The 11721-nt window shown below is 47.8% G+C and overlaps 1 long non-coding RNA gene across 1 annotated transcript in view; it reads right to left on the bottom strand.

Moving 5' to 3' along the window:
• Window positions 1-8863, bottom strand: part of LOC115068699 — a 26250-nt gene extending 17387 nt beyond the window's left edge. Inside the window, exons 1-3 of the long non-coding RNA XR_003848041.1 lie at window positions 8800-8863; window positions 6318-6431; window positions 5973-6157 (exon numbers count right to left, since the gene is read on the bottom strand). This is a non-coding gene — a long non-coding RNA (uncharacterized LOC115068699). The remainder of the gene's footprint in view (window positions 1-5972; window positions 6158-6317; window positions 6432-8799) is intronic.
• Window positions 8864-11721: the final 2858 nt, after the last annotated feature.

Consider the following 11721-nt stretch of genomic DNA (forward strand, 5'->3'; position numbering starts at 1 on the left):
ACGTAGGTATTGGCTAGGCAGTTAGGGTCACAATACCCCAAAGAATGTAGCCAGTTTCTGGGCTAAAAGTCAAAATGTCCTTGGTCCTGTTAACAACATACTCTGTTCCAAAGGCCAAAAATGTCAAAAAAAAATTGGGAGCTTGTATCTAATCCTTAAAAGATATTAGGGTTACCTCTTCAGAGGGGGGAATGTTAGAGAAGCCAAAGCCCCATAAAAATAAATAAATAAAAGAAGATGAAAAAAGTGATGGGGAGATGTGGGAGGTGTTGGAAGGGAGGGAATGGGCATGGATTTGATCAAAACACCTTATATGCATGTATGAAATTCTCAATAAAGTTTTTGTAAAAGTTAAAAAATAAATAAATAAACAAACAAAACCAACCAAAATTACTTCAAAAATTGCAACTGTACTGAATATGTATTTTTTTATGGTCATCATCCCCTAAGCAATACATTCAACTACTATTTATGTAGTATGTACATTGTTAGGTATTATAAGTCATCTGGAAATGATTTGACATATATCAGAGGATGTGTGTGGTTATAACACTGTACCAATTTTATATAAGGAACTTTGATTCGCTAAGAAGGGCTTTAATGTTCTCAAATGGAACTACTTCCTCTCCCCTGTGGATTTCAACTGTATGTGAGTGAATGAGCGGATGAATTAATGAATGAGAAGGGACAGATCTTCCTGACCATAGACCTTCTTAGTAAGCATTACAAAGCATGATGGAAACAGAAAACCACCACTTGGTAATCCCAGCGATGATTGTTTTAAGTAAGAAGCATCAATGGAAACAGACATTCGTGGGAAGAAATGTGCTAAGAAACAGGATGTGTGTATAATGTCAAAGTGTCTCCCCACGAGACACTAAAACGGCAAGGGGACAATACTGACCTTTCAGTGGAGAGGCTTGGAGGACACCACCTGAATCATGTTACTGAGTTAACACACCAAGTAATCCCACATACCAACCTCACCTACCACCTGGTATGAGGCACTGGGAAGGGACCAAATAAACGATGGTGTTCCAGTAAAAAATATTCACCCTGAGCCAACACCAGTCAAAGCCCAACTGAAGGACATTCTGCGAATGTCAGTACTTTTCAGAAGTATGAAGGTCTCAAAAGAGTGAACTGAGGTGTGATACCAGACTAGAGAAGACCAAGGGAACACAGAGGTAGATGCCCACTGATGCTGGGATATAAACTCCCAGGCCAGATATGGACATAAGTGGGACAATGGACAAATTTCAAAGGAGGTTGGTAGCTGATGTTAACTTCTGGGTATTGATGACTGTTCTTACAAGCGTTGCCAATGGAGACTATCTGGGAATTATTTGTACTATTTATGCAACATGTGCCTAAGTCTAAAATCATTTTGAAACAAAACAGATTCTGAGTACTACATGGCAAAGTGGGGCAAACGCACAGCAAAATTGGCTTTTATCACAGACCCACTGTGAAGGTAACCCAGTGCTGTGGCTTAGACAAGTGTCCCACAAAGACCTGTGTATTAAAGGCTTGGTCCCCAGTGCATGGTGCTATTGGGAAGTGGTGGGACCCACAGGGGAGGTCTGGTTCCTGTGGACATGCTCTTGAAGCGGGTGTTGGTGGCCCAGACCTTCTTTCATGCCCTTTGACCCCCCCTGACTGCCATAAGGTGTGCACACTTGCTCCACTTACTCCTCATGACCTTCTGCCTCACCACAGGCCCCAGGGCAATGGGACCAAGCAATCATGGAAACTGAAACTGTGAGCCCAAATGAAGCCTTCTTCCTTATAAGCTGGTCATCTCAAGTGTTCTTTACAGTAGCAGAGAGCTGACTAACACCCAAACCCAATCTATTAATCTATTAACGAGGACGAGGCTCTCATGCCCAGTTACCTCTCAAAGTCTCCACCTAATCCCTTGTAATACCTCACAGTGGGGATTCAGTTGTGTCATGAGTTTTTGGTGGGGACATTCAACCATAGCTGGGTTCTGCATTTATTGATTTATTACCAACCAGGAGACCACTTTCCTTTACTCTACCAGTACCCTTGCCCAAGCTATCATCTCTCAAATGAACACGGCCCTCATCCTCCTAACTGGTTTTCCTCTATCCAGCCCTCTAGTCCCTCTTCCATGGAGCGGCCCGAGGGACCCTCCGAGTCAGCCTCACACCGTACTCGGCACCCCAGCAGTCCAGCAGGTCCTACAATGACTTGGGTCGTTTTGTTCTACCTGCCTTTGCTGTGAGCCTGGCTGTCCTCCTTCACCCGACTCCAGTCACTGGGGTCTTTCACCTTTTGTGCAGATAGGTTGGGGTTATTTCTATCTCTGGGACATCTCTTCACATGGCTGTCTCCTGGGCACAGTGTCTTGCAGGGCACAGTGGCACAGACCTGTCATCCTAGCACTTGGGAGACAGGCAGAAAGATGGAGAGATTGAGACCACCCACACCAAACAAACAAACAAACAAACAAACATGCATTCAGGTCTCTTCCCAAACGTCACCCCTCAGATAGACCCAGTCTCCTAGCTAAAGGAACCTGCTCTTCTCATACCTCCCTAGTACACCTCTGCGCACATTTGCTAGAGTCTCTCACACAGCACTACAAGCTAAGTTGCTTAAAACTGACAAGTTTAAAGTGGGTATAAAAGCATACACCCATAATCCCAGGCACTCAGGGGCCTGAGGCAGGAGGATCTCAAGTTTGGGACCAGCTGGACAATATAAGACCCTGTCAAAGGAGGACGAGGATGAGGAGGATGAGGATGAGGAGGTAGTCGGGGTGGGTGGGTAAAGGTGGCACAAACCAAACTGACCTTACAGTCCTGGAGGCTCTCATCGTTCCGGCCTCTGCCTTCAGCTCCACATGAAAATCTCCCTTGGTTGTGCACATCTCTTCAAAATGCCTCCACACCCTTCTTTGTTTTTTTGAGAAGGGGTCTCAAGTAGCCCAGGCTGGCTTTGAACTTGCCTTGTAACCGAGGCTGGCCTTGAACTTCTAATCTTCCCATCCCTACCATCTCAGTACTAGGGTTCTCGGCATGCACATTACTCCCCGCTAAACTCCATCCGAAACTATCTCATGTATTTGCTTGTGTTCATTCCCCATGCCAACCAACTATAACATAAGCTACTTGAGGGCACGGTCTGCCCCAACCTCAGTGTTTGGTCCCGCTGCTATGCTGAGGGGGTGCCAGCATGGATCAGGATCTGTCCCTCGGGTTGTCTCACAAGAGGACAAGGCCTGCACTCATTCACTTCCCACCATAACCAATGAGATGATCCCACAGCCACTACTATGCTCAGTGTGCAGACAAAGATCTGTGGCATCAACTCTGAATGTGGCCACGACTCTCGGGCAGCCCCAGAAGTGCTCAGGGCATGCGTACTGCCTGTCTTCTGCCCCCAGGTCCCTGACCGATGAGAGGTGCAGCATAGCCTGAGGGAGATGGGCAAGGGCTGGCTATGAGGTCAGTTGCTTGGGACAGCCACTCAAGCTGTGAGGTTTGGGAATGAGCTTGTCCACTGCTTCTCCAACATCAGATGGGGATGATGATAAAAGTATGTCCGTAGTAGAGTTGTAGGAAAAGAGATCACTATGAGACACAGCACCTACTCAGCATGAGGACTTCAAGCTCACCCGGGCCTGCCTGCCGGGCCTGATCTGAGGGCCAAGAAAGGAGCCCTCAGCAAACAAACCAAGCCCAGAGAGGCTTGTCTGGTCCACTGGGGTCGAGGAAGCCCCTGGCTTCTGCTCTGGGTCCCCTTTGAAGTTTTCCTTTGTCCTGCCACGCCAGCCTAGCTTGTTGAACTGCCTGGATGGGCCTTCTGGTGCCTTCAGCTGACTGTGGCAAAGGACAAGGAGGGTCTCATGCTCTTGCTTCTGAGCCTTCTAATGACTCCTGGGGCCATTTCCTGGGAATTGGCAGCTCTGGCTTAAACCCCATGTTGCAACAGGCTTATGCAGCCACCCCCAGGAGAGCTGACCCACCACTCACCGCACTGCTTCCTGATCTGACACTATGTATAGAGGAAGCTTTCTGTGGATGCTCGCACTGGGAAACCGACAAAACTAAAAACATCCCTCCTCATACCTCATTTCTGTGCGTTTTAGTAGGTTCCTTTTTCTAAATTTATATCCCAGGAGACTAGAAATTTTGTCAGAATGTAGTAACTTCATTCTACATTCTGTGGGCAGCTAGGAGATGCTGGGCAGTCCCTGTCTGGGATACTTGGGTCCTGAGCCCGGGCCCTAGCGCTGAAGTCAGTGTGCCATGCTGTTTGGGACTCCTTCCCATTCCTGGGACTGGGTGTCACTTAGGGAGCAGCAGCTGAACTGGATGGTCTGAAGTGTATTCTCGCCCAGCTACTCACTGGCATCCAGTTAGACATGTGACGAGTGCTATCCCGTGCTAGGGGACGTCAACCCAGATGTACTAGAACCGCTCACTACTGTTTATTACTTCACTTAACAGTTACTGAGCATCTACAGTGTGTCAGATGAAAACCTCTACTCCCAGGCAACTGAAACTCCATGAGCAAAGACAATAAACAAATGAAAACAGCATACAGCAGGTTGGGCTAGGATAAGGGTCATAGAGAGAGAGAAAAAAGGGGGGATAGCGCCTTAGGAAGACCGCAAGAACAGAAACACATGGTGAAGCTGGACCATGAAGATGTGTTCCAAGCCACGGCCAGGCCCAGAGATGGGAGTGCAGCTGGGCTCCTCTGGGCCAGGCAGCTGCAGTGGAATGAGCAGTACACAGGCCACTGTGATGACACTGGTTCTTTGAATGGGACGAGATGCCACCAGAGGGCTGTGAGCTGAGATGGGGCCTCATAGACCAAGACCTCATGGTGACTGTACCACACCCAGCACCACAGGCACCAAGGTCTCTGTCTTCCCTTATCCTCACAATGGGACTTTGGGTTTTGTGCAGCTGAATTCATGGGCTCTCACCTCCAGCATTCTGATTGGGCCTTTGCATTACTAAATGAGGCTGAGAGACTAATTTATTTATTTAAAGCCCATAAACAGCTGAGATTTGAACTCTGGCATCCAGACCCTGCGGCCTGTGGGATCCCCATGTTATAACGCTTCCTTAGGCCTTAGATGCCACTTCATTTGATGCTTGGGGGAAACTGAGGTCCAAAAAGAAAGACTCTGACCAAATTAAGACCAGGCCCTGGAGTCTGTTTGTGTGTTGCCTACCACTCACTTAATAAATGTTCTTCAACTACACCCTGCAGGCATGACTCAGGGAGGTGGTGCCTTCCCAGAGCAGGATACAGAGACCCTGGCTGCCAAGGGCCCTGCACCATCCACTTGGCGTAGGATAGACAGTGTCTGGACACTAGAGACTGATCTGGGGTGCAATGAGGAATCCTGCACTCACGCGTCAGGCTGCCTCTCTCTTCCTGAACCAGAGGACAGCGTCACCTGTCTTCCCCAGGCTGGGCCCCTGTCTACCTCTGCCACCTCTAGCTGTGCACTTCCTCTGACCACCTGGGGAGTCTCCCAGGTCTCCAGTGGCCCCCAGCACAGCTTCCTGTCCTTACAAGCACATTCCAGAGATCCTTGTCTATTCAGTGCTGCCAAGTGAGAATTAGAATTTAGAAAGGGTGGAGGTGACTGAGGAGAGAGCTGGAATCCTGTGCTTCTTTAAAATGGGGAGGAGAGATCTCACCCGTGAGAACAGTGGGGATGACATTTAGAAAGAGGAAGCACCTGGCACGAGGGCCTGGAGATGAAATTCCAAGGAAGAGGAAACTGAAGGGTTGAGTGTGAGAGACAGCAAGTCATTGTTCCTGGGGTGACACTAGGTTCGGAGGCAAATTGTGGAAGATGTGTTTTACCTGACTAGAACCACAGTTTTGAGGACTCCCACGGGGTGGGCTTGTAGATGGGGAGCAGCAGTGGGAGAAGGGGTTGCTGAGTGGTGTTTTGCAGTTTACGAAGGGCATCTCACCTGTTTTTGGTGCTCCATGATTCCCACGATATGCCCTTAGGGTCATCTTGCCATCCTCGATTTATGAATGGAGAAGCAGACTTGAAATCACTTATGCAGATTCACAGTGCTAAGAACAAGTGGCAGCTGGGACTTGGTCTGATGCTCAGGAGGAAGTTGTCTGGAACTGGTAGTGGTAGCATGACCTGGAATTGAAGAAATGTGAATGGAGGAGGTGGGTTGGGCTGGGGCAGGTTGAGGAGAAGAGAGGGGTCAGACAATCCCAAATTGAAAAGGTGAGGGACTAGGAGGGAACAAAGACTGTAGAGGAAGTGACCACTTCCAGGCCTGGCACATTCACAGTACCTTCCACGCGGTCCTTTGTGTCTTCTGTGGTCTGCCACCAGGATCTCATTTCCCAGGGTGATTAACCTGAAAGCTCTGTGTGAAGAGTGGACTGTTTCCTCCTCAGCCTGGGTGCTGGAATGATAAAGTTTCCCCTGGAATGCCTGTTCTGGACAGTGAACTAAATGGTTTAGTTATATCAAGCCACTGTGATCTGAAGGTCTAAGTGTTAGCTTACCTCAGAGAAGCCTTTTGAGAACTAAGACAGGCTAGGGTAGTAGGGTCTTTTCTCCTGTTTGTATTTTAAAACTCGAGATTTTCCAGGTTTTTTTTTTTTGTTGTTGTTGTTGTTGTTTTTTTTTTGTTGTTGTTGTCTTTTTGAGTCCCAGCTGTCCTGGAACTCACTGTGTAGACCAGGCTGGCCTTGAACTCACAGAGATCTGCCTGCCTCTGCCTCCCGAGTGCTGGGACTACAGGTGTGTGCCACCATGCCGGGCTTGAGATTTTCCAGTTTTGAAGGACCATTAGGAGGGGCCAGGCAAGGACAGCTGACATCAACCAGGGTTGCCCCAGGACCAAGGAGAGTTCCTCTCACACTCTCCTGAAGGCCAACGTGAAGTCGGCCCCCTCCCTCTTCCCTTTCTCTTTCTCTTTCTGTATGGCTGAGGCTCTCAGCATCAAGCCAAGTCCTGAGACCACCGAGAATAACCCTTTACTCACTGTGCAGATGATGTCACACAAGAAGATCAGCTTAAGGTGACTCTGAACCACCCCAGGTGCTGTGCACACACTGGCCGCGTGGACTGTTGGTAGGTTAAGAGTGACAGCTTCCAGCAGTTTGCACACCATTGTGTCCTCCCCATCCACATTGGCTCTGGGTTTGACCACATGATCTGTTTCAGCCAGTGGGCCATAGCAAATGTGATACAATAGAGGCTTGGGTCCTGTGCTCTTTTGCTGCTAAGACCCGTTCTGCTATCACAGAATCTGGGCAAGCCTTCTGGAACATGAGAGCAAAGACAAGTCACCCCTGCAGTGCTCCCTTCATCCCTGTTGTCCTTAACCAAGGGGCAATTCTCCCTCCAGGGAGCACTTGGCAATATCTGGAGATATTGTTGACTTTCCTATTGGGAGTAGTGGGCAGAGGCCAGGGATACAGGCTCAGCACCTTATGACAGACAGTTCCCTACAATAAAGATTTACCCTGTCCCAAAGGTCAACAATGCTGAAGTAGAGAAATCCTGCTTTAGAACAAGCACCCTAGCTGACCTGGCCCCTAACAATGACCCAGTGATCGAATCAGGTGATGACAACAGAAAAGCTCCCTGTGTGAAACTAGTCTAAGAATTATGAGTAGTAAAATAGTGACTGTCGCTGGGCATGGTGCTGCAGGCCTTTAATTTCAGCACTTGGGAGGCAGAAGCTGGCGATCTCTGTGAGTTCAAGGTCAGCCTGGTCTGCAGTGAGTTCCAGGATAGCTGGATCTACAGGGTGATCCTGTCTCAAAAAAGACACACACACACACACAACAGTGACTGTTGTAAGCCATTAAGTTTTGGGGTGATACTGGACACTCAACTTGTGGTAGCCATGGCTGGGTATATGTGTGTACATGTTCCCACTCTATGTGGTTGGTAATGCAGGGGCATCTGGTCTCATTCACAACATCTTGTCCGTACATGTGGATCTGCTTAGTTCTCTCTCTCTCTCTCTCTCTCTCTCTCTCTCTCTCTCGTCTTCTCCCCCAAACCCTACTTTTACTTGTTATATCAACACAGGAGGGTCTCATTAAATTGCCTAGGCCAGCCTTAAACTCGCTCTGCATTCTAAGCAGGTCTTGAACCTCATGAACTTACTTCTATCCCAGCCTCCCCTATATCTGCTGCTCCAGGCTATGCCACCACACCCAGCTTAGCATCTTCTTCCAACCATATGTGATCATTAGCAAAATTCATTTCCCACCAGCTGTAAAATATATGTATCATCACTGAGACTGAAGAGATGACTCAACAGTTAAGAGCACTGACTACTCTTGCAGAGGAACCAGGTTGGGTCCCAGCATCCACACGGTAGCTAACAACCATCTCTAACTACAGTATCTCTAGAAGTATTAATTCAGTTAATCTTCATGCCTTCATGACAACTCCATGAGCTATTGCTCCCACTTTACAAAGGAGAAAGTGAAGCACAGTGTGATTAACTTGCTCAGCATCTCATGGTTACTGAGTAGGGTCAGAACATGGCCATCAGGTCCAGAGTCCACACACTTGGCCGCCACTCCATGTTGTCTCCCACCAATGATCTTTTTGGCTTCACTGGGTGCTCAGTCCTCCCTCTCCTAGCCCAGCTGCCCCTCCTGCCCCAATGCCCTTGCTGCTTGGCCACTGCTGACCCCAACCATGCCTCCTGTAATATCTGTGCTCTCAGAAACGACTCTCTAGAATCATGAGCCCTGGCTCTTGGGTCAGCAGCCAACCTCAGAGCCCCCAGCTGTGACACTCACTCATTCTCGGTGGGACCCTGGGTTCTTTGAGCCCGAGTTTCCTTCCAGGCAAAATGGAACCAGATCACCAATGCCCAAAGCAAGTGACATGTAGGACAAAGTCCTTGATGCCAGTGACACAGGCAAATGGGTTCACAAGGTCACTGATCTCTTGGAACTTATAGTACATGCAGAAGGGAGACACGGAGTAAACACAGGAGGGAAGGACTGAGTATCACTGTAGTCTTGTCAGTATCTGTAAGGATTAGACTAGGTATTGATTGTGCAAGTATTAAAAGTGTTTGGTGGCTTGTGCTCAGAAGAGATTAGTGGAGCCTACATTCCACCCTGTTGTGGTTGGTGTTAAGTCCATAACTGTGACTTTGAGCTCCTCTCTGGGGTCCCAGAGGTGGCTGGAAGGGCTGGGGAGGCACCAGTAAGGTACTAGTGACACTGAAGACCTCCAGAAATAAAAGTATCTTATCTGGCGGCAAGGTGAGCAAAGGACTGTGGGGCTTACAACCTGCCTGCCATCTCAATGGTACCCAGAGGACATTTTATTTCTATTGTGATACAATAAATAAATAAATAAATAAATTAATTAATTAATTTAAAAAAGTATCTTATCTTTAGGACTTCAGCACCTTAGCTGCAGGTTAGCCTTGATTGCCCTGTCCAGGCAAGGGCGAGCTGGGTCAGTGCAGGGTGTGGACAAAGCTGGTTTTCAGGGTTTCTGGTCTTTTGTCTGACAACTTTGTGCGATTGCTTCTGTATCATTGTGTTGTGGCTACTGTTCCACGGCTGGAGGCCTGGCCTCAGCTCTCTGGGACCCTGTCTCTCTTCCTCCATTGGGGCAATAATGGAGGACTGAAACAGACCACTTCTCTAACTTTGTAAACCTACTTTCTTGGTTTTTTTTTGTTTGTTTGTTTGTTTTTTTCGTCTTTTTGAGACAGGGTCTCCTTGTAGCCCCAGCTGGCCTGGAACTCTATGTAGACCAGGCTGGCCTCAAACTCACAGAGATCTGCTTCCCTCTGCCTCCTAAGTGCTGGGATTAAAGGCATGTGCCACCATGTCTGGCTGTTTAACTTTGTAAAATTATGTATATATGTATATCTTTTTTAAGACAGGGACTCAGGGAACCCAGACTCTGTTTTTTATTATTCTGCCTTCCTCCCCACTGGCTGCCCCTCTGAATTCTAAGAATTCTGATTGGCAGAGGAATGACTCTCAGGCTGAAGGTAATTTGTTTCTTTTAGGGCCCCTGGAAGTTTCCTTCTTATCTTACCCTGCCTCCTTTTAGGGACTCTGCACCTTTTTTTATTGCTGTTATTAACCAAAACTACAAAGGGAATGTATGGTCACTGTGGACAGCTGGAAATTTACAGAAAAGCAAGACAAAATTAAGTTTAGCCTCAGTCCCATCCCAAGAACTGTGACCAAAATTTAGAGCATACATTCAACACACTTTGCTGAAATACCCATGCATATATATTTAAGCCTGGAACTCAGTGCTCAGCCTCCAGCCCTCCACAGAGGCCAGTTGGATAGGGGCACAAAATCTCAGTGGGCTGCTCTGAGCCCTGGCCTGAGGGAGGTCAGGGCAGGACTTCTCTGCTCTGCTCCAGTATTCCCAGCCCCGAGCTGGTCCTCAGTGGAGCTCTGCACGCAATGGCCATGCTGGGGCCGCCCATGTGGGCAGCTTGCTATGTGAGATTGTTGTGTCTGAAGGAAAACCTGCAGGCAAGTTCTGGGGAATGAATTAGGCTTTTATGTGAAAAGCCATTCTGCCACACCCCAGCTTCTGGAAAGCCAACTAACAACTGAGATGTGGAAGGAGGGAGGGAGCCCGCAGAACATCTGCAGCTCAACAGCAGCTGGAGCCTGCTGACAAGTGTGGGGTGGCATTTGTCCAGCCCCCTCCCCTTTTTAAGATTTATTATTATTATTTTAAATTATGTATGTGTCTGTGTGCATGTGTGGGTGCCTGTGGAGACCAGAGATGTCAGTTCCCCTGGAGCTGGAGCTCCTGATGTGGGTGCTGGGAATTGAACTTGGGTCCTCTGCAAGAACAGTATTTGCTCTCGACTGCTGAGCCTTCTCTCTCCAGCCCTTCCCACTCTCTCTTTAATCAGGTTTTCTTGATACCTTCCAAACTTAGGACAGTGGAATATGCTTTGATTCTATCACTGAATTTTTCACAAATCTTAAAAGTCATAATGCCTATGATTTATTGAATACATATTCTGTGCCATCCCCCATACAGAAATTCTATTAAATCCTCATCTCACTTGGGCAAGACAGATAAAATTGTTGCTCAGCCAGTCCAGTGACTTTCTTAGGTCCTGCTACACTGAGGGGAAGAGTGAGTTGAACCCAGGCAAGTGAAGTCCAGAGCTTGTGCACTTTGCTGCTTTAGCATGAAATCGTTTTGTTTTCCTGAGAGAGAGAAAGAGAGAGAGAGAGAGAGAGAGAGAGAGAGAGAGAGAGAGAGAGAGAGAGAGAGATTTTTGTTTTGGGGGCAAATTCTCATGTATCCCAGGGTGGGATGTAGTCAAAGACAACCTTAAACTTCAATCCTTCTGCCTCCATCCGAGTGCTAGGATTACAGGCGTGCATACCTCACCAGATTTATGCTATTCTGAGGATCAAACCCAAGGTTTCATGAATGCTAGGCAAGCACTCCACCACCTAAGTCACATCCTCAGCCTTACTTTTGTATAAAAAATTGTATCTGTTTTACAAAAGTGATCCATGTCTATAGTTAAAAATCAATGGAATAGGGTCCAGGAAGATGGTTCGTGGGGTAAAGACTTTGCTGCTAAACCTGAGGACCTGAGTTCAATCCCTAGGACCAATATATTGGAAGGAGAGGACCAACTCATGCAAATTGTTCTCTGACCTCCACTTACTTGTTCTTGCCTTTCCAGCGTCTTGAGTTGC

The sequence above is a fragment of the Nannospalax galili genome, unplaced genomic scaffold (genome assembly GCF_000622305.1).
Source record: "Nannospalax galili isolate Female #2095 unplaced genomic scaffold, S.galili_v1.0 scaffold648, whole genome shotgun sequence".
NCBI lineage: Eukaryota > Metazoa > Chordata > Mammalia > Rodentia > Spalacidae > Nannospalax > Nannospalax galili.